Below are 27,870 nucleotides of genomic sequence, written 5' to 3'. Positions count from 1 at the left end.
GTTGACCCCCTGTATATACAGTACAGTTTTTTAAACCTAAAAAGTTCAACAAATACAACTGGCAGGTTCATATAGTTTTTCATACACACCAATACGAAGACCTCTCTACTTTCTTCAATAAAAGCAGAAGGGATTCATACTACTTCAACTGCTGAAAGCTCTTCGATTAAAACCACTCTTCCAACATTTAAACTTAAAGCAACCAATAAAAAAACACTTGTGAGTGTTTAACGTGTATACATTGCATATACCCACCCATGACAGATAAATCAAAACTATTTATTCAGCAAACCTACCAACTGGTCTGAATTAAAGCAGCTCTGCAAAGAACAGTGGATGAAAATTCCTCCATGGCGATGTGACTGATATTAAAGTACAGGAAACGTTTGGTTATTTCTGCTAAAGCTGCTAGTTAAGGGGGTGGGGGTAAGAAAATAAAAGAAGAAATGTGTTGCATTTGTGTTCTCTTTTTTTTTTGACAAGAGATTTGAAACCATTCAGTGTGACCAATATGCAATAATAGAGAAAGGGGGAAATACGTTTTCATGGCACTGTATGTATGCAGCAAGAATATCACATTTCACCTGACCATGACCATGACTTTGGGGGGCACTGTACATAATAATCCTTCACCATTGCTCACATTAATCATTTTGTCAAATGAATGTTGTCTGCTTGAATTCATGTAAATGCTTAATGGTCACTCTGATGCCAAACTCTACTTCATCTCTGTTCCTGAAGAGGTGCTCTCATATAAAAAGAAGCAGCTGGCAACTGCATATTTCAGAAGAGAGCGAGTGCTAATCTATGCTCCTCCCACATTGGCTGTAGAGTTTGCAGCATGATCATCTCTGCATCATTGTCAAGTGGGAAAATCAAGCAAATGGAGATATTCAATTGTGGATTTCTGCAAATCATGTGGAACATAATTAGTCATAGATTTAGCCAGATATGGAATCATTCTTGGAATGATTGTCATCCAAAAAAATCTGATTGACTGGGCACCAGCATTCTGCATGTACCAGCAGTGCATGAAATGTACTTCTCTGATGCAATGACTGAGCAGCTAAGTGAAAAAAGCAACCAAAAAAGTAAACTTTTGTGCACTTTTATTTTCACAAATGAGAAATGTGATCTTGGTTATTGCTTCTTTATATTTCTTGTTTTTTGTCATTTTAGCATTGAGAAAAATATAATGAACAGAAAGGAAACAATGGTCTTTAGCAAATATTAATCTTCAAAGAGGATACAATGGACATGAATGAATACAATGTACTGCAGCAGGACTGTCTAAGCTCTGAGAAGCAGATAACAATGAAATATTATTTTAAGGCAAACAGCATTGCAGAGCCATTTAACATGCAGACAGTCTTTCTTTAGACTCCTGCTTATAACTGGAAACGGCAGACTATAAGACTTCAAGGGGAGCAGAAACGGCCATAGAAGAGGATGCTCTGAGTGGGGATGTCTGATGAAGAACAGGAAGGGATGGTCTGCGATGAACCGATCTGGGGGTGGCATGGCACATCCAAGCATCATGGTGACAGCAGTGGCGGCAGCAGCCTCTGTGCCCTCCTCGTTCACCTCCACAAAGGCCTTGTGCACCACTTTGGACAACACCAGGTCGTTGCTGGGAGACATGCCAGAGAAATCGCTTTTGGACACATCGAAGGCATCCTTCATCTCCATATTGATCAGAATATCTTTCAGGTCATAGCTCTCTTCCACCTTGAACTTGGGCAGAGCCAAAACTAAATGAGTATATTTCAACTTCTCAGGCTGTGTCCACTCGATGAGCTTGTCGTACGTGAGCTCCCTTTCCAACTGCAGGAGAAAAGAAGTCATTGATCCAGTTGAGAGTGATGGATGTCTGAAGGCTTGTTCACATATTATCAGAAATTCTTATACTCTGCCAAGTTTGAAACCACTGGGTATTGCCTCAATTCCCTTGGAGGCATCATTAAATAGAATTTATTGTACACCGAAATCTGTCTTACCCTCTCAAGCCCTGTGGAGTCGTCCTCAATCTCTCTGGGCAGAATAATGAGCATGCTCAGCTCTTTACCAATATAAGGCATCTCCAGAATCTGACAATTGACCTCCGGAATGAACGCCAAACCAAACTTGGCTGTCTGTTTCATCATCTGCACCGGCTTACTTTCATTCTGAAAAATTGATGTTACAGATCTTTCAAATATATGTTTCAATCCATGTACAATATTAAAGCGGTGATATACTCACGCTATTACAGAAATATGTTGTGCTTACTGTAAGTGGGTACCCGGCAGGGGTTTTTAAAACCTCCTTTAATTTAGACAAATTATACAAAACATACAATTTCACCAGGGGTGCCCAAACCTTTGCATACCACTGCAAAAAGTACATTTCTAAAATTGGAAAATAAAGCAGAAATTATCATTCAACTGTCATGGAGAGAACATTTCACTTCAAGACAAAGTTGGATCAGTGACCTAACTACAAACGAGGAGAGTAATCATGCTCTGGAGTCCCATCTTTTGCAAACTGATGTCAAGAAATGACAAAAGTGTGACTGAACAGCACAGAGGATAAAAGCCTTCCCCGCATTAGTGTAGGCAACAGTTCACAATTATTTTGCAGTCATGGAGTAATCTGGAAACTGAGTAAGCATGTTAGCTCATTTAATTTGAATAGCTGCTCATATGTGTCTCTCCCTTTGAATTTCTTGTCCCAATCAGCCTTAAAATAGATAGCATTCACCAACACCAGACTGGTCATATTGTCAACAGCCCCTTTCGACAGCAGGTTCTTGATTTTATCTACAAGAAAGTACTATAAAGCCGAAATATATATATGGGATGGTGTCACACAAGTACATTAATTAAGATACCCAGCGACAGATATAATGCAGTATGTCTTGAATAATGCAGATGCGATTCATCGTCAACACCTACAAAATGCAGAACATAAAGTTTAACAACAAAGAAAGGCATCAGGTGCCAAATATGTTGTAAAAAACATTACTTCATAAAATATGCGTGAAGTCAATGTTTAGAGTATTACAAAACATGAACTACATGTCAAGCAACTATGAAGATATTTTAGTCTGGAACATCGTTCATACAATGATTTTATGACATTATTGGAAGACGCTCTTATCCAGAGCGACAAACAGTTGATTAAACTCAGGAGACAATCCTCCCTGGAACAATGTAGGGTTAAGGGCCTTGCTCAAGGGCCCAATGGCTGTTGGGATCTTACTGTATCTACACCGGGATTAGAACCACCGACCTTGCATGTCCAAGTCATTTACCTTCACCACTACGCTACAGGCGGCCACAATGATTGATTGTTGCTGTAAGGCACTGGTTCTTCAATGTTTTAATATCAGGACCCAAATTAGAGGTTTTGTGCCTTTCAGGCCTTCCAATGTACTAGCACAGTCTAGTGGACTATAGACCCATTCCAGGACCCACTTTGCAGCCTGCACTCCTGCGACAAATTTTCAGTTTCAAGTCAGTTTAAAAAGCACTGCTGTAAAGCATTCACAATTATAATCATTTATCAGAGGCCAAACAATGGAAACCGATAACCGCAAGCAGCTGTCCACTTCTTGATCATTTCAGTGGAATACGTAGGACAGAGGATCTGCAGATTTCAAATGAAAGTCCCCTGAACCTGTAGATGTGTCTGTAACTGCAGTTATCTTGAGTCTGCTTCTCCACCAGCTGTTAATCTTCACCCTTTCATCCTCTGCTTTTGATTTGAAGTCAACAGTCTCCAGCTCTGCCTGATAGAACTTCTTTGTGTCCTGAATGTATTTCTACAGATTTACAAAGACAGTGAATGCTTAGCTGTGTCTGGCTTTCACCGAAAAATGGATTATTTCCAAAGGAATATATCAAGTTCTTATCAATGTTTGGGAGAAAATCATCCATCCATCCATCCATCCATTATCTTAACCTGCTTATCCTGAACAGGGTTGCAGGTGGGCTGGAGCCTATCCCAGCAAACATTAGGCTAAAGGCAGGAATACACCCTGGACAGGTCACCAGTCCATCACAGGACACACACCATTCACTCACACACTCATACCCACAGGCGATTTAGACTCTCCAATCAGCCTAACCTGCATATCTTTGGACTGTGGGAGGAAACCCACGCAAACACGGGGAGAACCTGCAAGCTTGCAAACTGGGATTCAGACCCAGGACCTCCTTGCTGTGAGGCGGCAGTGCTACCCACTGCACCATCCGGAATCAATTAATTTGAATTTTTTATCTTTGAATTGAGGTCAACATCTCAAAATTAAAATGACAATAAACATGGAGTATGAAATAAAATAGGGATTCAAAGCAGGAGCACACCAGTCACTGTGTCATGAATTATGTGTTCATGTGTTCTTTAACTGAAACGTGGCTCCCTTTAACTGAAACGTGGCTCTCACCAGAGAACACGGCCACCCTTTCCTCTGCCTTCTCTTTTTCCCACACATCCAGATCCTCTGGCAGAGGAGGTGGCACAGGTCTCCTAATCTCATCCTCATGGAGATCTAGTGTCTTCTCCTCATCCCTCTCCTTCTCCTCTTTTGAATTTCATGCGGTTTCTGTTACTCTGCCGTGCAAACTGTTTGTTATTGTTGTTTATCGCCCCCCGGGTCCTCTGGGAAACTTTTTGGATGAGATGGACATCCTCCTCAGCTCCTCACCTGTCAATGACACCCCCCTGATCCTCCTGGGTGACTTCAACCTCAACTCAGAGTCCACCCAGTCTACCTTTCTCTCCCTCCTCTCTTCTTTTGACCTTACCCTTACCCTCACTCTTTCCCCTCCCACCCACAAAGCAGGCAACCTTCTTGACCTCATCTTCACAAGGAGCTGCACAACAACCAACCTCTCTGTAACACCACTCCATGTATCTGACCACTCCTTCATCTCTTTCTCTCTTCCACTCTCCTCTAACACCCATCCATCTCTCCCACCATCCACTGTCACCTGTCGACGGAACCTACGCCACCTGTCTTCCTCCACCCTCTCATCTACAATCCTCTCCTCCCTACCATCTGCGGAGTCTTTCTCTCGACTGTCTCCCGATGATGCGGCTACAACTCTCATGTCCTCCCTCTCATCTTCCTTTGACTCTCTGTGTCCCCTCACCACCAAACTAGCTCGGGCCTCCCCCCCCAGTCCTTGGCTTTCTGATGCTCTACGAGCTGTCCGAACCGAACTGCGGGCGGCGGAGAGAAAATGGAAAAGGTCATGTCTCCCCAGTGATATGGCTTCCTTCCATGCCCTCTTATCATCTTTCCATTCCTCTGTCTCTCTAGCTAAATCTTCCTTCTTTCACTCGAAAATTAACGCAGCCGCCTCTAATCCCCGCAAACTGTTTTCAACCTTCTCCTCTCTTCTGGCCCCCCCTCCCCCCCCACCCCCCTCATCACTCACACCTGATGACTTTGTCTCCTTCTTTGAAAAGAAGGTCGATGCTATTCGCAATTCCTTCTCCCAACCCTCCACCCCTGCTGACCCTCCTACCCTCCCCAACTCCCTAACCTCCTTTTCTCCCCTCGCTGACGCCGACACACTGAAACTCCTTACTTCCCACCGCCCAACCACCTGTCCTCTTGACCCCATCCCCTCTCCCCTCCTACAGTCTATATCTGAGGACATTCTCCCTTTTCTCTCCTCTCTAATCAACACCTCCCTCTCTTCCGGCACCATGCCCTCTTCCCTGAAGAGGGCCAGAGTCACTCCCCTCCTCAAAAAACCTATTCTTGATCCCTCTGCCCTGAACAACTACCGGCCTGTCTCTCTTCTTCCCTTTCTCGCTAAAACCCTGGAACGGGCGGTCTGCTCCCAACTGTCCACTTATCTTCTCCACAACAATCTCCATGACCCCAACCAGTCTGGCTTCAAGAGTGGCCACTCCACTGAAACCGCCCTGCTCGCGGTCACTGAGGCACTCCACTCTGCTAAAGCAAAATCCCTCTCCTCTGTCCTCATCTTCCTTGACCTGTCAGCCGCCTTCGATACAGTCAACTATGAGATTCTGCTCTCATCGCTGTCTGGGATGGGTGTCACAGGTTCTGCACTCGCTTGGTTTTCCTCCTACCTCTCTGGTCGCTCCTACCAGGTGACTTGGAGGGGCGCAGTCTCCGACCCTCAACCCCTACGAACTGGAGTCCCGCAGGGCTCGGTTCTTGGGCCTCTCCTCTTCTCGCTATACACCATGTCTCTTGGTTCTGTTATCTCTTCCCACGGCTTCTCTTATCACTCCTACGCTGATGACACCCAACTCTTCATTTCCTTCCCCCCCGACACCCAAATCACCACACAGATCTCTGCCTGCTTGGCTGATATCTCTGCGTGGATGACTTCCCATCACCTGAAGCTCAACCTTGCCAAAACTGAGCTTCTCTACATCCCTGCCAAGTTCTCTCCGTCAACTGACCTCTCACTGACTGTGGAGGACTTTGTAGTTTCCTCCTCCCGTACGGCAAAGAATCTTGGGGTGACTCTTGATAACTGCCTCTCCCTGGCTCCACAAGTATCCTCCACTGCCAGAACCTGCAGGTTCTTTCTGTATAACATACGCCGCATCCGTCATCTCCTGACGGAGAAAGCCACCCAGCTCCTAGTCCAGGCGCTCGTCATTTCCCGCCTGGATTACTGCAACTCCCTCCTAGCCGGTCTCCCAGCGTGCGCCATCAAGCCCCTCCAGCTGGTCCAGAATGCTGCAGCCCGCTTGATCACCAGTCAGCCCAGGTCGGCTCATGTCACCCCGCTTCTCATTGGCCTCCACTGGCTTCCTATTGCCGCACGCATCCGATTCAAGGCCCTAGTGTTGGCATTTCAGGCTGCTAAGGGGACTGCCCCACATTACATACAATCCCTGATCACTCCCTACTCCCCAGCTAGACCACTCCGGTCTGCCAGCTCTGGTCGCCTTACGGTTCCCTCTCTACGGGCACCTGGCGGTCGAGCTGCACGTTCACGCCTGTTTTCCGTTCTGGTCCCTCAGTGGTGGAATGACTTGCCTACCACTGTCAGGACAGCAGAATCCCTCCCCCTATTTCGACGTAGACTCAAAACACCTCTTCAAACTCTACCTTAGTCCTCCCTCCTGACTTACCCCGCCCCCCCCTTCTGATACCCCTATCCCTGTCTAAACCCCCCCCCCCCCCCCCCCCCCAAAAAAAAAAAAAAAAAAAAAAAAAATTTTGCACTTATGATGACGACTATATGTTTAGAACAGCAGTCCAGGTGTATTTTCCTAGTTCTGGTTGTGATGCTTTGACTTGTGGTAGAACCTATGCACTTGTAAGTCGCTTTGGATTAAAAGCGTCTGCCAAATGACTAAAATGTAAATGTAAAATGTATTAAAATTGACATGAAATCATCATGTCAAGTTTAAGGTCTTTTTGTTAATTCCTGCCCAGCGCAGTCACTGGACTTTAAAAAGTACCAGGTCACTGCAATTAAGGTGATATCCATAGGATGTGCTGTAGACCAGAGAGCTGAGTTAGTCATCAGAGATAGATGGAGCAAGTCTTTGAAAACACCAGTCATTTTGTTTATATGAAGTTCAAGGAGTACAGATTACATAGTGTTAAAAGCAATCTGGAAGGCGTGGTCCAGGGTAGGGGCACAGAATAAAATTTTACAATCTGGTAAAAATGAAGAATGTATAAAAAGCATACTGGGCCTATGGCAGAGTCAAAAATATGATACAAAAAAACCATCTCCCATATGTTTGCAGTGTACCCTTTGAATGTTACATTGCCATGTACACACATGCGTGAACATGCATTATGAGAAAGAGAAAGAAAACAGATCACTTTATCTAGAAACTGAGACTAAAAGACTACATACAAGATGCAAAAATGAATTCACAGATCATTGAACAAACTGATAGATGTGTTTACAATGAAAATAAATGAGAACATTTTGGGAAATATACCTTTTTTCCAACTTTCCGACAAGATGTTCCATTACATTTTAATTTTTGTTTTCATTGTCTAATTTACACAAGGTATTATGGGTGTTTGAAATACACGTGCAGGAAGAAAATGGTGCAAAACCGCTGTAGCCATTCATTTACGTTCCTTAAATGCATATAAACTCACCAAGCACTTTATTAGGTATTTATTGAGCTTATTTTTTAGACTTCTACTGCTGTAGCCTATCCACTTAGAGTCATGATGCATTGTGTGTTCAGACATGCTCTTCTGCATACCACTGTTGTAATGTGTGGTTATTTGCATTACTGTCACCTTCCTGTCAGCTTTGACCAGTCTGGCCATTCTCCTCTGATGTCTCTCATTAATAATAAAAATGTTCCTAATACATTACATTACATTATTGGCATGTGGCAGACGCTCTTATCCAGAGCGACGTACAACAAAGTGCATACCCATAACCAGGGGTAAGTGCGCTGAAAGACCCTAGAGGGAAGTACAATTTCAATTGCTACCCGTACAACAAAGATAAGGACAAGGGCATATATATATTTTTTTATTATTATTATTTTTTTAAATCAACAAATAAACAAACAAACAACAAAGCAAAAGTGACCAAACTTAACTATCCAAATACCTTGCTTACCTAGCCAACCAAAAATACCGAAACACTACGCAAATCACAAAGACAACAATTCAGGTTCACAGGGAGGTAGGGAGGGATGGGGAGAGGTGCTGCTTGAAGAGGTGCGTCTTCAGTTTGCACTTGAAGGTGGGGAGAGATTCTACAGTTCTGACCTCAATGGGTCAGAACTGTCTGACCACAGACAGTAGTCGTGAGCGTGAGGTGGAGGTTCGGAGAGGGGGAGGTGCCAAGCGGCCTGTGGAGGCTGAACGAAGCGGTCTGGCAGGGGTGTAGGGTCTGATGATTTTTAAGCTGGGGAAGACCCCTTAACTGCTTGGAAGGCTAGCACCAATGTTTTGAATTTGATGCGAGCCATGACAGGCAGCCAGTGGAGGGAAGTAAGCATGGGGGTGACGTGTGAGTATTTGGGAAGGTTGAAGACTACTACGAGCTACTGCATTCTGAATAAGTTGGAGGGGTCTGATGGCGGATGCTGGGAGGCCAGCCAAGAGGGAATTGCAGTAGTCCAGGTGGGACAGAACCATCGCTTGGACCAGGAGCTGGGTCAGGTAGGGGGTGAGAAAGGGGCGGATTCTCCGTATGTTGTATAGGAAGAACCTGCATGGCCGGGTCACCGCTGCAATGTTCCCGGAAAGGGACAGTCTGCTGTCCATCACCACGCCGAGGTTCCTTGCACTGGGTGATGGCGTGAGTGTGGTATCCCCGAGGGAAATGGAGAGATCCAGGTGGGGAGAGGTATTAGCAGGGATACATATCATTTCAGTCTTGCCTGGGTTGAGCTTTAGATAGTGGTTGCCCATCCAGCTCTGGATGTCAGATGAAGAGTAGGGTATCATCCGCATAGCAGTGGTAGGATAGCCCATGTGCAGTGATCACAGGGCCAAGGGAACGAGTGTAAAGAGAAAAAAGAAGCGGGCCTAGGACTGAGTCCTGGGGAACTCCTGTGGCAAGGGGCCCAGGTGTCAATACTGTACCAGCCCAGGCAACCTGGAAGGAGCGACCAAAGAGGTAAGATTCAATTCAGTCCAGGGCTGTGCCACAGATGCCCGTTGCTGACAGGGCGGACAGGAGGATGGAGTGATCCACAGTGTCGAAGGCAGCAGAGAGATCTAGAAGAATGAGGACAGAGGACAGGGAGGCTGCTTGTGCGGCATGGAGCGACTCACTGACGGAGAGGAGCGCGGTCTCTGTTGAGTGGCCCGATCTGAAGCCAGACTGATGGGGGTCTAGCAGGTTGTTGTTAGAAAAGAAAGAAGAAAGTTGAGTAGAAGCAGCTCGTTCTATGGTTTTAGAAAGAAAAGGAAGAAGACATACCGGGCGGTAGTTCTGGATGATGGAGGGATCCAGGGTAGGCTTTTTTAGCAACGGAGTGATGTGGGCCCTCTTGAAGGATGCAGGAAAACAGCCGGAAGACAGGGAGGAGGTGACAAGGGAGGTGACAAATGGGAGAATGTCAAGGGCACAGGTTGTAGGGCGGTGGGAGAGCAGGAGTTGAGAAACATCAGAGTCTGTAAGGGGGGAGAAAGTGGAAAAGGAAGGGATGGGCCTAGAGGGGGGGAAGGGCACAGTGAGGGGGGCAGCGGTTGTAAAGGATCTGCGGATGACTGTGACCTTCTCATCGAAAAAGTCAGCAAAGTCATCAGCAACGAAGGAGGACTGAGGTGGAGGAGGCGGTGCGTTGAGGAGAGAGGAGAAAATGGAGAACAGTTTCCAGGGGTTAGAAGCGGAGTTGTGAATTAGTGCTCAGTGAGTGGATATGGAGCACTCTCTTTTCAGCCCTAGTGCTGCATTACAATAATTGCAATATTTTTTAACTAAATGCTCGCCTCCTTCAACTGAGGAATATAAAATAAACTATTGCTGATACTGTGCTAAAATTGCAAATAAATAAATCCAATCTTAAAAGTATGATCCATTTGCAGCATCAGTGAGTACAGGCTGGAGGCTTACAACACAGAAACTGTTACAGAGAACCTATCACAAATCACAGTGCAATTACTACCTGATTTCCACACTCAAAGTGTGTCATTCTCAACTCATCTGATCCTGCAATAATCAATTTTAACTTTGTCTTCTGTCCACTGTGCACACATTCCTTTACAAGTATGTGCATGTATTGGCAAATGTATTGGCAAATCTGTGCTATTCATCAACAAAACATTACCTCCACAAACTCGTAAGACTGCTCCCCATACAGGCGATTTGCCAGGCTCAGTGCATACGGGGCACCCTCTTTGTTGAGTTCAGACATCAGTTTGTTGAATCTAGCATGAATGTCATCATCAGCTTCATGAAGGGGAGACTGAAGACAGGCACAGACAAGCACTTTGTGACACAGATTTCCTTACAGAAATGCAAGTAAGGCATCTCATGCTTCAATTTCTTCTGATTAATTAATCTTTTTTTTTTGTGATCAACTTTTTATTGCTTTTTATAAACAAGGGGGGGCGGGTAGATGGTTACAAAGGTACAAGGTATTTGTAAAGTACATACATCCAAGGATGGGTGGAAAGAGAAAACAAAATTTAAAGGAAATTAAAATACAAGATAACACGTTATCATATTCTTGAATTTTACAGAAAAATACATTCCATTTTTGTAGAGTGGATTTCTTGGCTTTGTTTAATCTAGCAGTGTGATATTCCATGTTCACAACATCCACCAAGTAGCTCTTCCAAAATGTCCTAGGTGGTATATGAGGGTTGATCCATAGTTGTAAAATAACTTTTTTTGGAAGCTGTGAAACCTGCCATCAGCATTTTCCTTTGGGTTACAGTATGTTCTAGGTCAGAGTCATCATTTAAGAGGCAGAGGTGTGGTGTTTTTTGGATATAGACACCCAGCAGTTTTGATAGTTCATTCACTGCACACGTCCACAGACGTCCATGTGCACAAATGTGCCTGGTAGGATGTTACATATATTACATATGTAGTTAGAAGCTTGTTTCATTTGAAACCTTCTAAAAGAAATTGCATATGCTCTGTGGATAGTTTTGTAGCGGATTAGCTGGTGGGCTAAATTTTTGGAGCTTTGAGATAGGTTAAGCCAGATATTATCCCAGTCTAGATCTTGATTAAATGCGGACAGTTCCCTGTCCCATAATTTCTCTATGTATAAACATGAAGCAGATTTATGTACCAAGGCATTGTAAATGGAAGAGACTGTAAGGCTGGAAATCTGGCATTATCACTCAGGGCTGGTCAGCTTGCTGGCTTCCTCTGGTATTGTGGAATATGTGGCTGTAAAGTAATCTAAGCCAGGAGCATGCACCATTAACCCCCACTATCTCCCCACCCATACGGGCAGGAGCCTGTGGGGGAAGACTCAGGCCTCCAGCCGTAAAACTCGTTACGACGGGGCAACATCCTTTACGGCACGGGAAGGTTTCAGAGGGCACGGCCTGTTAGGCCCTGACCTTCTCCTGAACCCCCCTTCTTTGCTCTCTCCCTCTTTACTCAGTCACTAAATGATGTGTACAGCATTGGATGTTTCATGACAAAGTCAGTTTAGATAATATTCATGTTTGGTATTATTCTGATTGTTTCAGTGCGACTGGTGCAATGGTTTTATTTCTGCAACAGCAAACCCTGGACATCATAACCAACCAGGAGAAACTGTGTGGAGCTCTGCCCCAGTGAAAGCCATGTGCCGCAACCACCCTGCGTTTCCTGGGGAGGCGTGGCTCCAAATTACAGATGGGTGACCCATCTTTAGGGTTAACATCAAAGGCCAGATTTTGGATTTAAGGACAGTGAACTAAGCAATCTGGGAGAATGCAATCAGCCTCCCGTGCACTCCGTGCACGTAATTTCTACGTACAGGGTGTCTGTAGCCAGACTCCCGTATGTAGCTTTTATAACCAGGTATGACTATTAAGACTCTGTAATTTGGTTTCCATTGTAATGTTTTTTTATTTGAAACTAGTGTGTAATTACGTATGTAACCTGTCTGGTAAAATTAAATTGTTAAAACTTGGATCTGTTTGGTTTTCCTTACTGACACTAAATGTTACACAGGGAATGCGTGGTTTACCCCCTCAAACTGGTCTAGGGAGGATGATTATTTCCACTTACTGTATCACGGCGTATAGCACCCGTAGACCTATGTTGGTAAATCCCTCGCCTCCGCATGGTAGTTCATTCATGTCGAGCACAGCCGTAGCTATGTTGGTCTGCTTGGGTCCCTAGGCTGTAAACAGATATACCCGAGAGTAGCTATTCCTGCGACCTCTGTGATGACTACAGATAGCTAGTCAGTTCTTGAGACGTGCACATATCGCGCGATGTGACATGCGGTGGTACCAGCAGAGGATTGTTCAGCGAGTTCTTCTCAGTACAGGATTCCTATAGCGATCAAGTCAAAATTATAAATAAGACATCCACTAAATGTGGATAACTAATCTAAATTATTATTCTAAAATGGAGTCAGATAAACGAAGGTGAATCTATTGGCCCTATTGTGGAGATTCTGGGTCAGCCCGGACCAGTAAAGAGCGGAAGGCAGAGTGGTACTACTGCCTTTGTATCGTGGTTTGTTTATTGGCTGATCTAGACTGTCTGCATAGGGGCCACTAATTTTTAACCCTATTAGTATTCTTTCAGCAACACCAGAAGGATGAGCACGCTGATACCTTCAGCCCTCGCTAAATTCCGTCGTTGGGTTAGCGTGGGGTTTTACAGTTGGTGACCCCGACGTGATCCAATTCCATTCATGCAAGATTCGTCTGCCGACGTGATCTGCTTTCATCCGTGTAAGATTCGAGGCTTACAAGGGATGAGGTGTCTGAAGTTTGCTCCTTCTGGTGGTGTTGTGCAACCCGGCAGGATACCCGTTACCCCGGGTGTGTGGTTTTCCTTCCATCTGGTTTTGCGATCCTTGGTGTGGTGAGTAGCATGGTTACTTTCTATCAGTAATGTTAGGGAGAGTTGTGTTATTTTGCTGCATGGATACTGTTTAGGGAATCGACATATCCCGGACAGGACTGGGACCGTAGAAACCAGCCATATTTTCAGGTTACTACCCCTCAGGGTACGTAGCGCGATCATTGTAGAGGGCAGAGAGAGAGAAATGCTGGTATGCATGTTTGTGTAACTGTGCTGTGTTACTGTGACTATTAGCTTAAACAGCAAATAGGCTACAGTAGGAACGGTTTTAGAAACAAGCATGTCGCAGTTGAAAGTATAAGTAGTATTTTTGATGGCTGTCCATAGATGTGCAATATGACAACATGCACATATATATAATATTAATTGCTGAGTAAGTTTGAGCTCTGTTAAAGGTGGCAAGCTTCTTCATCTTATTTAAGTATATGATTGCGACTGACTGCTGAGTCAGGAGCATAGCCTAGGTTTTAAGTTCCAGCCCTAGAAGCAGAGTTTGGGAGGCCTGTACCAGTGGTCACTATACCTCCGTGTAATGGGCCTGATGTTACGTCACAGGGCCGCTGGGTGCCACAGCAGACACAAGTCTCCACCCCTCTGATGCGCTGCTACAAGGTTGGAGAATCAGCTGCATGTGGGGCATATGCGAGACCTTAGAGACTGGTGTCTCCTCACAGAATTTCTGTCTTTCTGAGCTGCTGAGTCCTCTGGCCTGTGCTACCTGTATCAGTAACAGTTGTATACTTATAATTAAATACATAGGCGATAGTTTGTGAAATATTTGTTATAGACATGTGTAAAATTAAATCTACCAATAATATACCCTATAATAGATGTCACATAGGCTTTGCCCTAGTGGGGATACATCTGTCGTAAAACAGGATGAAATCCCTGATTATCATTTGTCCTATTGGATAAATTTAATTATATATAGGCATAGGCCAAACGTATAGTGCATCTTGGTGCACCATATTGGTTTCCTCTGTTTCGCTTTGCATGCTCTAGCTGCACCACTGTGAATGCAGAGGATTTATATTATTATAATATGGTATACTGCATGTCTTTGCATGCCATTTAGGAAATGTTAGGAAAACTAACATACTTACTTGGGTGCCAGTTAGATTAACTGAGGCATGTGTGTACCTAAATCTAATTGTATGTTTGTGTGGTTTCTCCCACTAACATAAAGTATATATATTAGAATATTCCCTAGACCACAGATAAACCAGTCAATGACAAAAATTAACCCTTAAAGTTTACTGACCTAACAGTGGCCAGCCTCATCTGTCACTGCTGGGGGAGACGTTTACGACCTGAGAGGTATTTATAACCTAGGGGAAATAAATTGGCTTATATTTTGGAAGAAGGTGTTCCAAATGGAAAAATGCTTAAGCAAATTTAAAAATAATGATTAGAATCAATTTCTTCTCTTGTATTATATAAAACTTCATAAGGGGGGCATTTTTTGGCAAAGACTGGCTTATGGGTCATTCCCTCATAGCTTTCCACTGTTGTCTTCTTGCTTGTTGTCTTTCCTCCCCCACTTTGTCTGTCACCTGTTGTGTCTTTAGAACAGTGAACCTGCACTCCCAATGAAGTGTATAATTTGTTATGTTTTGATCTTTTTGTTTTTGATCAATTCTTGAATTGGATATCTGGATTTATGCAGATATTCACCCCGAATAAATGTATATTTTTTCAAGTAAATAACTGAATTATAAATCTTGTAATGGTGCATGTGAGCTATATAATTTCCAGTGTTCTGTTAGCATTCTGTATGCAACATACTGCAGTGTTGTACAAACGTATGCATGGTTATAGGCACGGCTCGATGATTTAGTTTCTGAGTATTTAGACTCTGCCTCTTAAATTGTCAGAAGGCTTAACCCATTGCAACATTGGATGTTCTCTTGGTGGGCTGTCCCAGATTAATGAATCATTTTGATGATCCCATTAGAACTTTCTATTATAACAAAAAATATATATAATCTGAAAGAGCTTGTTTCAAGCTAACTTTTTCCTGACAAGATAAATTGTCCTATCTTTATTGTCCTATTCATCAAAAAATAGAAATAAGATCTACATAGAATACTAAATGGTCCTTTGAATTAAGGACACTTAAACCTGGTAACTTCAACAAGCCAAAGGAAGAAAAGGAAGGCAGAATGATAAAAAAGATACTGATTAATACATTTAAAAAAAGACTTTGGGTTTTTTGTCTACAAGTAACTTGAGATTTATATTTAAAAACCTAATGTCTTTAAATTAATATTTCCAAACACATTTTCTAATGTATTTAAATGTCCAATAAAAAATATACAAAAGTATAAGTACAGTGAATGGCAAAGACAAACTCTGCAAATTAGAAAAGCAAAATTACCTCGGCGATAATGTAGCTCACCCAAAACCCATTGTTAACACAATTTACAGACATCCCTTGTGGTTAGTGAATTCAGCTGCAGTTACATGTTTTCTGACCTTCAGCACCCCTGGTGGAAGCTGTCTTTTTACTTCTTGTTGTTGCAGTCCAGGAGCTTCACGTTTCTTCTCTTTTCTAAAGTGAAGCACCTATAGCATCATCAACATTTTAACACTGTGATGACAAGCACGTAGACATCTTTAGTAGGCACTGAAAATCAAATGACAGTGTGGCTATAATCCTGTGAACATCATATCAACCCTTGCGTCAACATACTCTTAACAAACTTTTTATTTCACTCTGGATTGACCATATTCATAGGGGAAAAAACTTGGCAAAAGAGAACATGTAACATTTGGAACACGGATGTGTTCATATACCTACATTATTATGGATAGTACTGTATTGTACTGGTGATTGCGATTCTATAATTTTATGTTGCTATTTGACCCTGCCTTGGCTTGGTCTCATTTGTAAAAGAGGTTTTAATCTCAATGTGACTTCCTAGTCAAATAAAGGTTAATATATTTGAGAAACTGTATAAATCTGGCATATTTAAAAGCTCTCTTGGAGCAAGCTCCGACTGTACATGTACAGTCCCCTCCAAAAGTATTGGAACAGCATGTTCAATTCCTTTGTTTTTGCTATACACTGAAGACAATTGAGTTTGAGGTCAAAAGATGTACATGAGATGACATATCCGAGTTTCAGCTTTTAAGAGGGGAAATCATTGGGGATAGCATGTACAACTGTCCTGAAAAAGAAAAAAATCATTGGTGTATCATCAAATAGGTTGATCAAGGAAAACAGCAGCAGTTGAAAGAAACATTGTGAGAGCTGTGAAGAAAAACCCCAAAACATCAGTGAGTGACATCAAATCTCCACAGGGCAGGGGTGAAGGTATCTTAATCAACTGTTTGGAGAAGATCTAGAGAGCAGCAATATAAAGGCTATACTGCAAGATGCAAACAATTAATTGGTAGTAAGAATTGGTAGGCGACATTACAATTAGCAAAGAAGTACAGAAATGAGCCACAAAAGTTCTGGAACAAAGTTTTATGAACTGATGGGACCAAGATCTACCAAAATGATGGAAAGCCCAAAGTGTGGAGAAAGAAGGGATCTGCTCATGATCCAAAACATACAAGCCCATCTTTGAAGCATGGTGGAGAAAGTGTCATGGCTTAGGCTTACATGGCTGCTTCTGGAGTGAGCTCACTCATCTTTATAGATGATGGAACTCGTGATGGTTGCAGCAGGATGAATTCAGTAGTCTTCTTTATCATGTAGAAAGACAATGACCAAAAAGACACTGCCAACACAACATAGGCCTTCATTCATTTTATCTTCTGAAGAGGAGATTGAAGGGAAAAACCACCCGAAACAAACAACAACTGAAACAGGCTGCATTAAAAGCCTGTCAAATACTGATGGAACAGTTTGGTGAGGTCAAGGCTTGATGCAGTTATTGCAAGCAAGGGATATGCTACCAAATATTAAGTGTTATTTATTTTCATTTACTTAAATACTCCAATCCAATACTTCTGCTCACCTAAAAAATGGGCAGTCTGATACCAAAGGTGCTATGTTCTAAGTAGTTTAAGAGATCTAGGTGTAAATACCAGGAAATAAAAGCTGAAATCCTGAAATCTTGTCTTCCTGTTCATCTCAACCCCAAATGTATTCACCATATTGCACAACAAATGAATTTGCCTTGCTATTTCAATTCTTTTGGAGGGGACTGTATCTCAAATAGTACTGTGTAAAAATTATTGCACAATTATTGCACAGGACAAGAGCAGCCCAACCCTGAACACACCCATCTCATAACCAGATTTTTAGGCATGTTGGAAGACTCCCCTTATGACTGTGTTGCAACTTGCAGTCTAGCACGCAGCTGACTTTGACTTCCAGCTCAATAATATTTTAGTTCAATCTCATAGATTTAGAAGGTGTATAAAATAGCAAATAACTGGATATAAGAATTTAAACCAGTCATATCGAAGAGAAATGGAAGCAACTATCTTTACTGGCAAGTATCTTTACTGTATCGTGAACATGAGCAATATTTAAAGTTCACTATTAGTCTTGTCAATGGAGCAATTGAGCTTGTCAATGCACTACTGCCACGTTTATCTTAAAATGTATGCAACCATGTTGGTGTGTCCCTCTCAGCTGTGAAGATTGCAGACTGGGGATGGGGGTGGTTGCTGCTGTGATCGTGGGAATGCAGAAGGGAATTTGTGAGTGCATTCACTTGGATTTTTATTCTACTTTCTTTACTTTGTTTGGCGTCCCCCTGAGATGGACTGCAAGACAACCACCAATGTCGCCTACACCCAGCAATGTCCCACCCGTGTTCTGTGTAATACACTGCTCAAAAAAATTAAGTCAGTTAAACTTCATGGATGTCAATCTGGCCATTTTGGAAGTGATTGTGAATCAGTTTCACCTGCTTTGGTGCAAATGAGTGACAACAGGTGCAATGGAGATGCCAAAGCAAGACAACCCCCAAAAAGGTCATGGTTTTGCATGTGGTGGCCACAGACAATTGTGCTCACAGCCCAGCACCGTGCAGCTTGATTGGCATTCGTGAGAGACCACCAGAAATGGCAGGTCTGCCATTGGCGCCCTGTTCTCTTCACTGATGAGAGCAGGTTCACACTGAGCGTGTGAAAGAGTCTAGAGACGCCATGGTGAACGTTATGCTGCCATCATCCAACATGACCGGTTTGGCAGTGGTTCAGTGATGGTCTGGGGAGGGATATCCTTGGAGGGTCACACGGACCTCCATGTCATAGCCAACGGTACCCTGACCGCTGTGTTAGGTACAGGGATTAAAATCCTCAGACTGATTGTCAGACCTGAGGAGCATTACATTATATTACATTACATTAATGGCATTTGGCAGCCACTCTTATCGACGTACAGTTGACTAGACTAAGCAGGAGAGAATCCTTTGATTGTAAAATATTACAATTATGAATCTTATTTGGCTTCATCAATAAAAGGGTTCCAAAATATTAGAAAACGGTTTTGAGCAGGCTGATCATTAGCAAATTTGCAGTACGCCATAGACTGAGCTGCAACTTGCACCTTAACCCCTTCCCCGGCAGAGACGATTATATACAGTATGTTTTAACCGGATGTGTTTTTTTCAGTCACAGACGAGTAAACAAGTCTAAACATCTAAATAAAATTTCAACCACAAAAATGGGGAAAAAAATGAAATGCAAGTTATTTTTCATAATCAGCATAAAAAATACTATATACATTTTTTTTTTAATCGTCTGAAAATGACAGTTTTTTTCCAAAATAATTGGCGGGGAAGGGGTTAAACCTGGCACCACAATGGCAATGAGCTGCTTCCACTTGACTGACACACCCTGAGTGGTGAGTCCCAAAATTACCAGAGGCATTGGGATCATTGGAAAATATTAAATCGACAGCACACCAGCTCAAAACACGCCAGATGCTGGCTGGAAAATAGAGCCCCTAGTGCATGTACTTATATTATCTGTGGTTTCACAGGCAACAAAACAGCTTCCATTGTCATCATTCTCCTGACAAATTCGACAATTACATTTCCATGTGTGGGATCAATAAAGTGTATTTCACCTCTCCATTAATCAACCTCTAAGTTTTGGTTTTTTTAATATGAATTTATTTCAGATTTTTCCCTTTTTCTCCCAATTTGGTAGCCAATTGTTCCCCTTCTACGCCAATTAGAGTTAGTGTTAGATACACCATCCACACCCGTCCCTAGGCGGCCCGAGGGAGAACGACACGCGTTCTTCAAGCCGTCTCGTCTCACAATCGTAACCGTGATTCCGAGGCATCCGAGGTGCTTATTGTGTGGTGATCAGCGAACCCTGCCAAGTCCCTCCCTCTGGAGCAGTGAGCCAATTATGCCACTCCGCGTCAGCCGGCCAAACTTGGCTTTTGGCAGGACCGGGAATCGAACCTCGGTCCTCTGGGTTTTTTTGCACAACTTAGAGGTTGTGCAAAATCAACCTCTAAGTTGATTAATGACAGATATGCAGGATTTGCATGCTATGGAAAGATTCTGATCCATGACCAAACCAGCCTATGTAAGGAGGTACTGAAATTACTCAGCAATGCATTAACACAACCAGAAGAAGTAGTTCAAGATAGCATTTGCTTAGGTATATTCCCAGAAAAAATATAGTTCTCGAAAATGGTTGAATGGATAAAAAAATAAACTAGTCAGAAAACAGTCAAAGCTTCATAACCATATTTGGCTCCATAAATATGTCTGTATTGAATAATTTGCAAAAAACAAACTTATATTTCTACCAAACATAATGAACATGTTCTACCAAACATATTGGAACATGATTTTCTGACGTAGAGAAACGGTATCAAAGATTGTTAGTATAAGGCTTTTATTGTCTGTGGCGAGGTGTGGGTTGTAAACAGTGAGCATGGGAAGGGGGGCGCTGAATCTTTTTGCCCTGATTTGCAAATAAGAGGCTGAAAAGAATCTAAACTTCTGTTCTAGCTAGTGGACCATTTTTTTAACAATCTGGCATCGGCGTTTTGTGGTTTTATTATGTCACGGTTTTTTTTATATAAATATAAAGGCTACAACCATTTGACACGTTGACAACTCAACCACATGGGGGCAGACTGGATAGGGTTAAAAAGAAAATGTTTTATTGCATAAGATACAAGAATAATAATAATACTAATAATATAATAATACACCACTCCAGTCCTGGTAGGAGCACAAGCCTCTCCTTATTCTCCTTCAATAGTTTGTGGGTGAATCTCTTTTACCAAAAATAAATCTTAATTTCACTTTTGATCCGCCCACCTCACTTTTCTGTGTCAGTAACAAGCCCGGGCTGTAACAACATTCAGTAAGTCTTCTCAATGGATGATCCCTCCATAGCTTATTAATGCAGTTGTGTTGTGCTGGGACGTCTGAGAGTGGCACTGTGTCTGGGTGAACTCACCTCAGCCATCTGTGTAGCTGTGTTCCCCCGGGCGCCCATGTACACCATGGCCAGAGCTGAGGAGATGCTGAGTGGAGAGTAGAAGATGTTGTCCGTTTTCTTACTCTCACTTATCTTCTTAAACAGGTCCAAGGAGAACTTGGTATTTTCAGCACTCAGTGACTCCATTGTTGATCTCCTGGTAGGGCAGTCATTCCAGAAATAAATGCATCATGCAATAGGAATGATATATAATTTAGCAAAAGTTGAATAATATACATTACATTATTGGCAGACGCTCTTATCCAGAGCGACGTACAGTTGATTAGACTAAGCAGGAGACAATCCTCCCCTGGAGCAATGCAGGGTTAAGGGCCTTGCTCAAGGGCCCAACGGCTGTGCGGATCTTATCGTGGCAACATCGGGATTCGAACCACTGACCTTGTGTGTCCCAGTCATTTACCTTAACCACTACGCTACATACAATATACGTATATACAATATACAGTTCTAGAAAGCTAAAGCTACATACAGTTTACTCACTCTCTTTAAATACTTTTAATTACATACTTCTTATTAGTTTAGAAGAAAAATAAAAATAACTTTTCTATGGCTGTTATACCTTTACCAAAACTGGGCCTTCCAGACAAGTTTGACTATGATGAGAACCCCTCATATAATATCCACTTTATCCACAAATAACAGCAATTGCATTCAAACACATTGCCCTCAAAAAGCATGTTAATGGTAGAGTGACAGGGCTTTAGACTAAGTTTTTACATTGGTGGCGCTGGTGCCAGTAACTTCAAGTATTATTGTATTACCACACTTGATTTGGCATGCTATCTTAAAATGAGCTTGGCTGCGTTCACCGATAACCGTGTCTCTTAGCATTTTACGAAGACTCGAAAGGTATACCTTACTAAAGTTGTATTCTTAAAAAAATATTGAATTCATCCTGACTGGTGGGAGCTTTAATTTGTAATTTTATTATATTAAATTACAAACTAAATCATCCAACCGTGTATATAATTATTGCCAAACTATATATACGGTTTGTGACATCAGATTGTGGTATCACGCCTCGTCCCGCAACACCACCTAGCAATACACCTTCTTTGGCATGTCATGTTTTTTTAAATATTATTTTAATATATTTGTTATGGTGCCTTAAATGACTTTGCAATCAGTATTCATTTGCCAGGAGCACCATCACATTACTGTAATTCATTATTACCATTTTCTATTATTAGCTGAGGTTTTCAATAAAAGCGCACAAACAAGCGGGTTAGGATAATGAATGAATCTTAACAGATTGAGATGTAACGAATAGCAACAGCTGATTTCAGAGGCTCGCAGTCGTAAAAGTGGTGGCCACTAGCGGAGTGAGCTGACAACATCGATAAGGCATAGCTCAGAGTGATCCAGAGCAACCTTATAAAAGTATGACGTACAGAAGGTATACTTAATTAAGAACGTTTCGGGAAACACGCTGAAACGTTAAGGTAGAGCTTAAGGTACAATTTACGAATGACGTAGCGTTAAGAAGGCTTCGGGAAACGCAGCCCTTGGCTGTAACATAAAGGCATGCACTAAGGCTAATTAATAGATCATTTCCATTTTGGGATTAGTGCAGCGTCAGCTATGTCAATGACCTGCGTAAAGAATAGCTCACTGAAAGTTGATGCCACTCAAGTTGGTTGAATACTCGCTTAGTGTTCTTATGGTATCTTCCAATTCCTATTTTCTTCTCCTCCTGGAGTCAATCAGTCAATCAGAGATGTGTGTGAAGCTGCAACCATACAAAGAGTACTTCTTAGCCAGACACGCCCACATCACAAAGCATACAGTACGATCTGTCCACAGAAGTACATGCAATAAACTTGGAAATCTGCCTCGATGAAAATCAGTCCCCCTCTTTTATTAAGTGTTGTGGTCTACTAAAAAGCTGAATAAAGTGGTCCAATAAATGAGACCAATTCAAGCTAGTGACATAAACAATTTAGAGCGCAGAAAAAGTGGAGTGACTGACCAAAGGTAAATACAGACTTTTTAAAAAAGTGTTATTAAAATGTGACATATTATTTTAAGTAACTATAAAAAAATTAAATATGAATAATTACTCTGGGAGATAAAGAAAAAGAGAATGCATTCAGATGAAAATAATAATGAAATTAAACAGTTGCAAATAATTAAAACATTAAAAAACGATAGAATATGCTACAGCATCATAAAATTTATCCTCCTGTTGTCCTCAGGTTCAAAAGTCACCCTATCACTGAGTTGAGACCCCACAATTGTATTGTTGCAGAGAAACCATTGCAAGTTTAGACCCGTTGGAGTCCTTCCAAACCCAAATCATCAAATGATGCATTACAACTATGCATACAGACTATACTGTACTCCCCGTAAATTAATTCAGATGAATTTATCCCAAAAGTGAATTATGCTGTTATTATTCATATTGTTTGGGAATGTGTGGCAGCTTCAGTATTTTGGAGTATAGTTGCTAGAAGAACGTCTGTAGTGTTGTAAGTCGCTGTTCCATATTCCCCTGCAATTTTGTTATTAAATGATTACTGGGTTGAAACTGACCATCAGTCAGTGTCGGTGGTTATCAGCTGCCTTTACAGCAGCAAAATATTGGCAGTGGCCCATATGCATGGTGCCAACTCAGAAAATATCATGTTATGGTCTTCTTTGATTGATGCCATGCATCAAGATATTCTACCAGAACTCAGATAAGCTGTGGAGCCTCTCGGCCTCCACAGTGCATTCTCCATGTTCCATTTCCACTTTGACTGCCGATGTAATGGATGTGAGGCAACGGCCCTGACTGCAGGTTGAGAGATGAGTGTGATATAAATTTAGATCCTTAGGGACTGATGGTAGGCCACTAGAAAACCCAGCCAATTATTGCTTTTGAATCAGGGGCGAGTCTTTTATGAGGTGGGGTCGCATTTCTGCATATTCGCAGAACATTCAGTTTTCATATATTTGTGCTAGTTAGTGCTTGTCGTTGTTCTTGTGAGGCTCCTCCATGGTGAAACTACCGGTTCAGTCAGGGTCTCTGTACGTGATTGACCTTAAATTTTGTCCCAGTCCACTAGGTGCCGCTAATTTTGGTTAGTTCTTCAAATGCTGATTAATGTCTAGAATTCATATTATATATCCAGTGATATGTGTTGTAATTAATTATGAATAAAAGTAGGGAGTGTCATGGGGATGGTGCAGGTTTTGTATATAATGACTGTTTACTAACAGTATGTTTTTTTTCTTGATATTTACTTCTAATGTGCCTTCCACACACATAACAGTTATTTTGCACTAAACTAGGCTATGGTTTGTTCTGCAGACAACATGACGATAGGAAAATAGCTATGGACACAATGCTCAACTTTCAAATATGTTTCTTATTTATTAAGTAAGGTCTCCTCTATCATTCTGTGTTGGAATTATGTAATAAAAATCTACTGATACTAAAACTTTAAGTATCAGATGTTCCCCTCCAATACAAGTGTAGTGTAATGTGATCAGGTAAAATGGGCCACCAGTTCCACTAAAAATGGCCATTGATATTGGACAGCAAAAATAAAAAAATAAATGGTGGATCTGCGGGTGTTTAACAATAGAAAATACTGAAATAACATTAACACAACAGCAATTACATGAAAACACACAAATTTATAAAACTAGACTCCTTGTTTGAACATGTGTGTGTGGCTGTGTGTCTGAGGAGATTGAATTTGTGTGTACATCTGTGCATGCGCGCCTGTAGCCTATTTGTGCAGGTGTGTGTTTGTGTGTGTATATGCATGCATGTGGGTGTATGCATGCGACTGTGTATGTGTGTATGTGTGTATGTGTGTGTGTGTGTGACTGCATTTGTAAAGGTGATATGACTATACAATATGACTATGACATATTTTGACATCTTTTGGTGCACTTCCTTTTGTTCCAAGTTGGTCATGTTTAATACGATAGTTTTGATAGACTGTTCAAAGGAACAGTTCAAAACAGGATTTTGTCATCAACCCCGGATATGGCATATCTCATTTTCCCTGGGGTCATCCTGATAACATTTTCAGCCGACAGCCAACCTCTCCTCACAGGTGGGGATGAAGACCAGGACAAATCCCCAATCTTTGACCTGAATGTACCAACATTTACTCTATAGACTCAGCTGGGCCCCTCTTCCTCATGACTGGATTGTTCCACGTCGGTTGTCTCTTGGTCTAGATCATATTCTACATTGTCGTCAACCTCTGACACTTCCTCCTCTAATGCATCTTTATTGTCAGTTTCCTGGCCTCTCTCCTCCTCACCAGTGTCTTGATCAAAGATATGATCAAGATCCACAAATACAGTATATTGTTAGGTCACTGTGCTGCCACATTGTGAGCAAGGCCGCACAAAAGTGTGTGTGTGTGTGCATATGCGTGTGTGTGTGTGTGTGTGTGTGTGTGCTAAATCACACATGCATATGGGGGTCTGCGAGAGGAAGTGTGTCCATAAACACTAGATGTAGTCTTGCCCTTTATTAATTTCTAAAGTCCAGTCATTTTTGAACAGGAACACCATAGGTATAGAAAAGTTAAATAAAATACCTACATTTTTATGAAAATTGTCACATTTTATTTTGTGTGTTTGTGTGGACAAAGTCATGGAACCTTAAGAAATTAACCTAATCATATTAAATTAACGACATTTTTCAGAGAGAGAACTTTTAAATCGGTCAAATTCGACCGGAACACAACAGGAGGCTTAATAACATTATCTGGCCCATTTTAACTGATGACCCAATATACCTGACTTCACCCTTCAGTCGAGTGTTTTTTTTTCTTCATTATTTTCCCCAGATAGCAAGTATCTCTGGGCCAGATCTGCGCCGAATATGACCCAAAGTCAGGCGCAAATAGTGCAGATCCAGACCGGAGTCGCTTGCTATCTGCGTTGCACCTTTTCAGTGCTGTTGGAGTGGCAAATTTAGCTGCGTGTGGCAAATTTTACATTTGTCTTTATTTTCTTGTATCTGCTCAAAGTGAGAATAAATTACACATTTCTCTTGCGTTCTTTTGGGAATTATGACCTATTGTTACTTACTTTAGAAGGAACATATTTCTCATGTCCCTATCGTAAGTTCATTTAAAACCGACACAAGATCAGGACTAATAGCCGGCTTTTAAACGCAAGTTAACGTTTAGAAGTCACACCTCTCAAAAGATAATTTGAGACACATCATGCCATCTTTGCGGGTAACAGCTTGCCCTTGCCTGTCAAACCTGATTATATAGCTACGGACCAAAAGTTGACACTATTGCAGAATTGTGTGGGAAGAACCCGTTTCCTTTTTTCAGCAATTCCAAGCATTTTCAGTGCAGAGCCATGCAAACATTCTACTGAATTCTTCCCACATGCACATACGTAGTCAGATGCTAAAATAAAACATATGCTTTTAAAGAATACAGTAGGTTAGCTAGCTACATTTAGTCACAGTAATGAGAATATCGAAGGTTAACCAACACATGAGACATGCATTACGAGCGATGCATTTGTCCAATGCAAACTCGTGGGTAATCAGACCCAACCCTACCTGCTGGCACAAGCAACGGATGCGAAGATTCCACTGAGGATGCTCAACACCAGTGGTAAAACTGTTTTCACATACCTTAAATTGCAAAACTGTTGCAACCGACAGGAAAACGCTCCTTCTTTAAGGTGAATTATAGTATCTAGGCGAAACGCATCTAACACTAGTCTACATGAAAGGAGAGAGTGAACACAACATCGCTTTCATTCGCTTTTCTCTAGCTACGTCAAATTCAAGCTGCGTCATTCACAATTGTTATCAGCAAGGCTAACAACTCCGTTTACGGTATGTTTACTTCGCTAAAGCTTGATGTCGTTTAATGTTGGCCACGCTGCACTAAGGTGGTCAGTCACTGTAACCAACTTTAGCTAGCTCCTATATTCTGATTAGCTAGCTACAAGTAGACCAGAAGGTACAGTTTAACCAGAAGGTACCAAGCTTCCGCTATTGGTTGGAGCAGAGAAAAAAATCCCCCAGACCCTTTGTTCCGGGATAGAGGAAAGAGGAAGGAAACCCTCAAGACTCCAATAATTATTATTTAGATTTCTAGTGCCTAAACAATTGAGGCTATTTCACGTTTTTTTAATTTTTTTTTATTGCTTTCTTATTCACTCGCAACCCCGCACTGTGAATCTATCGAACAACATGCCACGAAAGTTGCATGTACTGCAGCAGGACTGTCTAAGCTCTGAGAAGCAGATCAAAATGAAATATTATTTTCAGGAAAACAGCATTGCAGAGCTATTTAATATGCAGACAGTCTTATAACTCCTCCTTATGACTCCTGCTAAAAACTGGCAGAGTTTAAGACTTCAAGGGGAGCAGAAACGGCCATAGAAGAGGATACTCTGAGTGGGGTTGTGTCTGATGAAGAACAGGAAGGGATGGTCTGCGATGAACCGATCTGGGGGTGGCCTGGAACATCCAACAATCATGGTGGCAGCAGTGGCGGCAGCAGCCTCTGTGCCCTCCTCGTTCACCTCCACAAAGGCCTTGTGCACCACTTTGGACAACACCAAGTCATTGCTGGGAGACATGCCAGAGAAATCGCTTTTGGACACATCGAAGGCATCCTTCATCTCCATATTGACCAGAATATCTTCCAGGTCATAGCTCTCTTCCATCTTGAACTTGAGCACAGCCAAAACTAAAGGAGTATATTTCATCTTCTCAGGCTGTGTCCACTCGATGAGCTTGTTATACGTGAGCTCCCTTTCCAACTGCAGGAGAAAAGCCATTTATCCAGTTGAGAGTGGTGGATTTCTGAAGGCTTGTTCACTCCTTACCACATATTATCACACATTCTTATACTCTAGAAAGTTTCCTTTAATTTAAACAAATCTACAAAACATACAATTTCACCAGGGGTGCCCAAACGTTTGCATACCACTGCAAAAGATACATTTCTAAAATTGAACACAGGAAAATAAAGCAGAATTT

At 42.1% G+C, this 27,870-nt stretch overlaps 2 pseudogenes; both read right to left on the bottom strand.

The window, feature by feature from the left end:
- Window positions 1-27,870, bottom strand: part of LOC133125945 (leukocyte elastase inhibitor-like) — a 68,848-nt pseudogene that overhangs the window by 11,727 nt on the left and 29,251 nt on the right.
- On the bottom strand, window positions 1,419-27,066 carry LOC133125944 (leukocyte elastase inhibitor-like; annotated as a pseudogene).

The sequence above is a fragment of the Conger conger genome, chromosome 4 (assembly GCF_963514075.1).
Source record: "Conger conger chromosome 4, fConCon1.1, whole genome shotgun sequence".
In the NCBI taxonomy this organism is placed as follows: domain Eukaryota; kingdom Metazoa; phylum Chordata; class Actinopteri; order Anguilliformes; family Congridae; genus Conger; species Conger conger.
The sequence above is the reverse complement of the archived record's forward strand: the minus strand, read 5'-3'. Positions and strand labels throughout refer to the sequence as shown.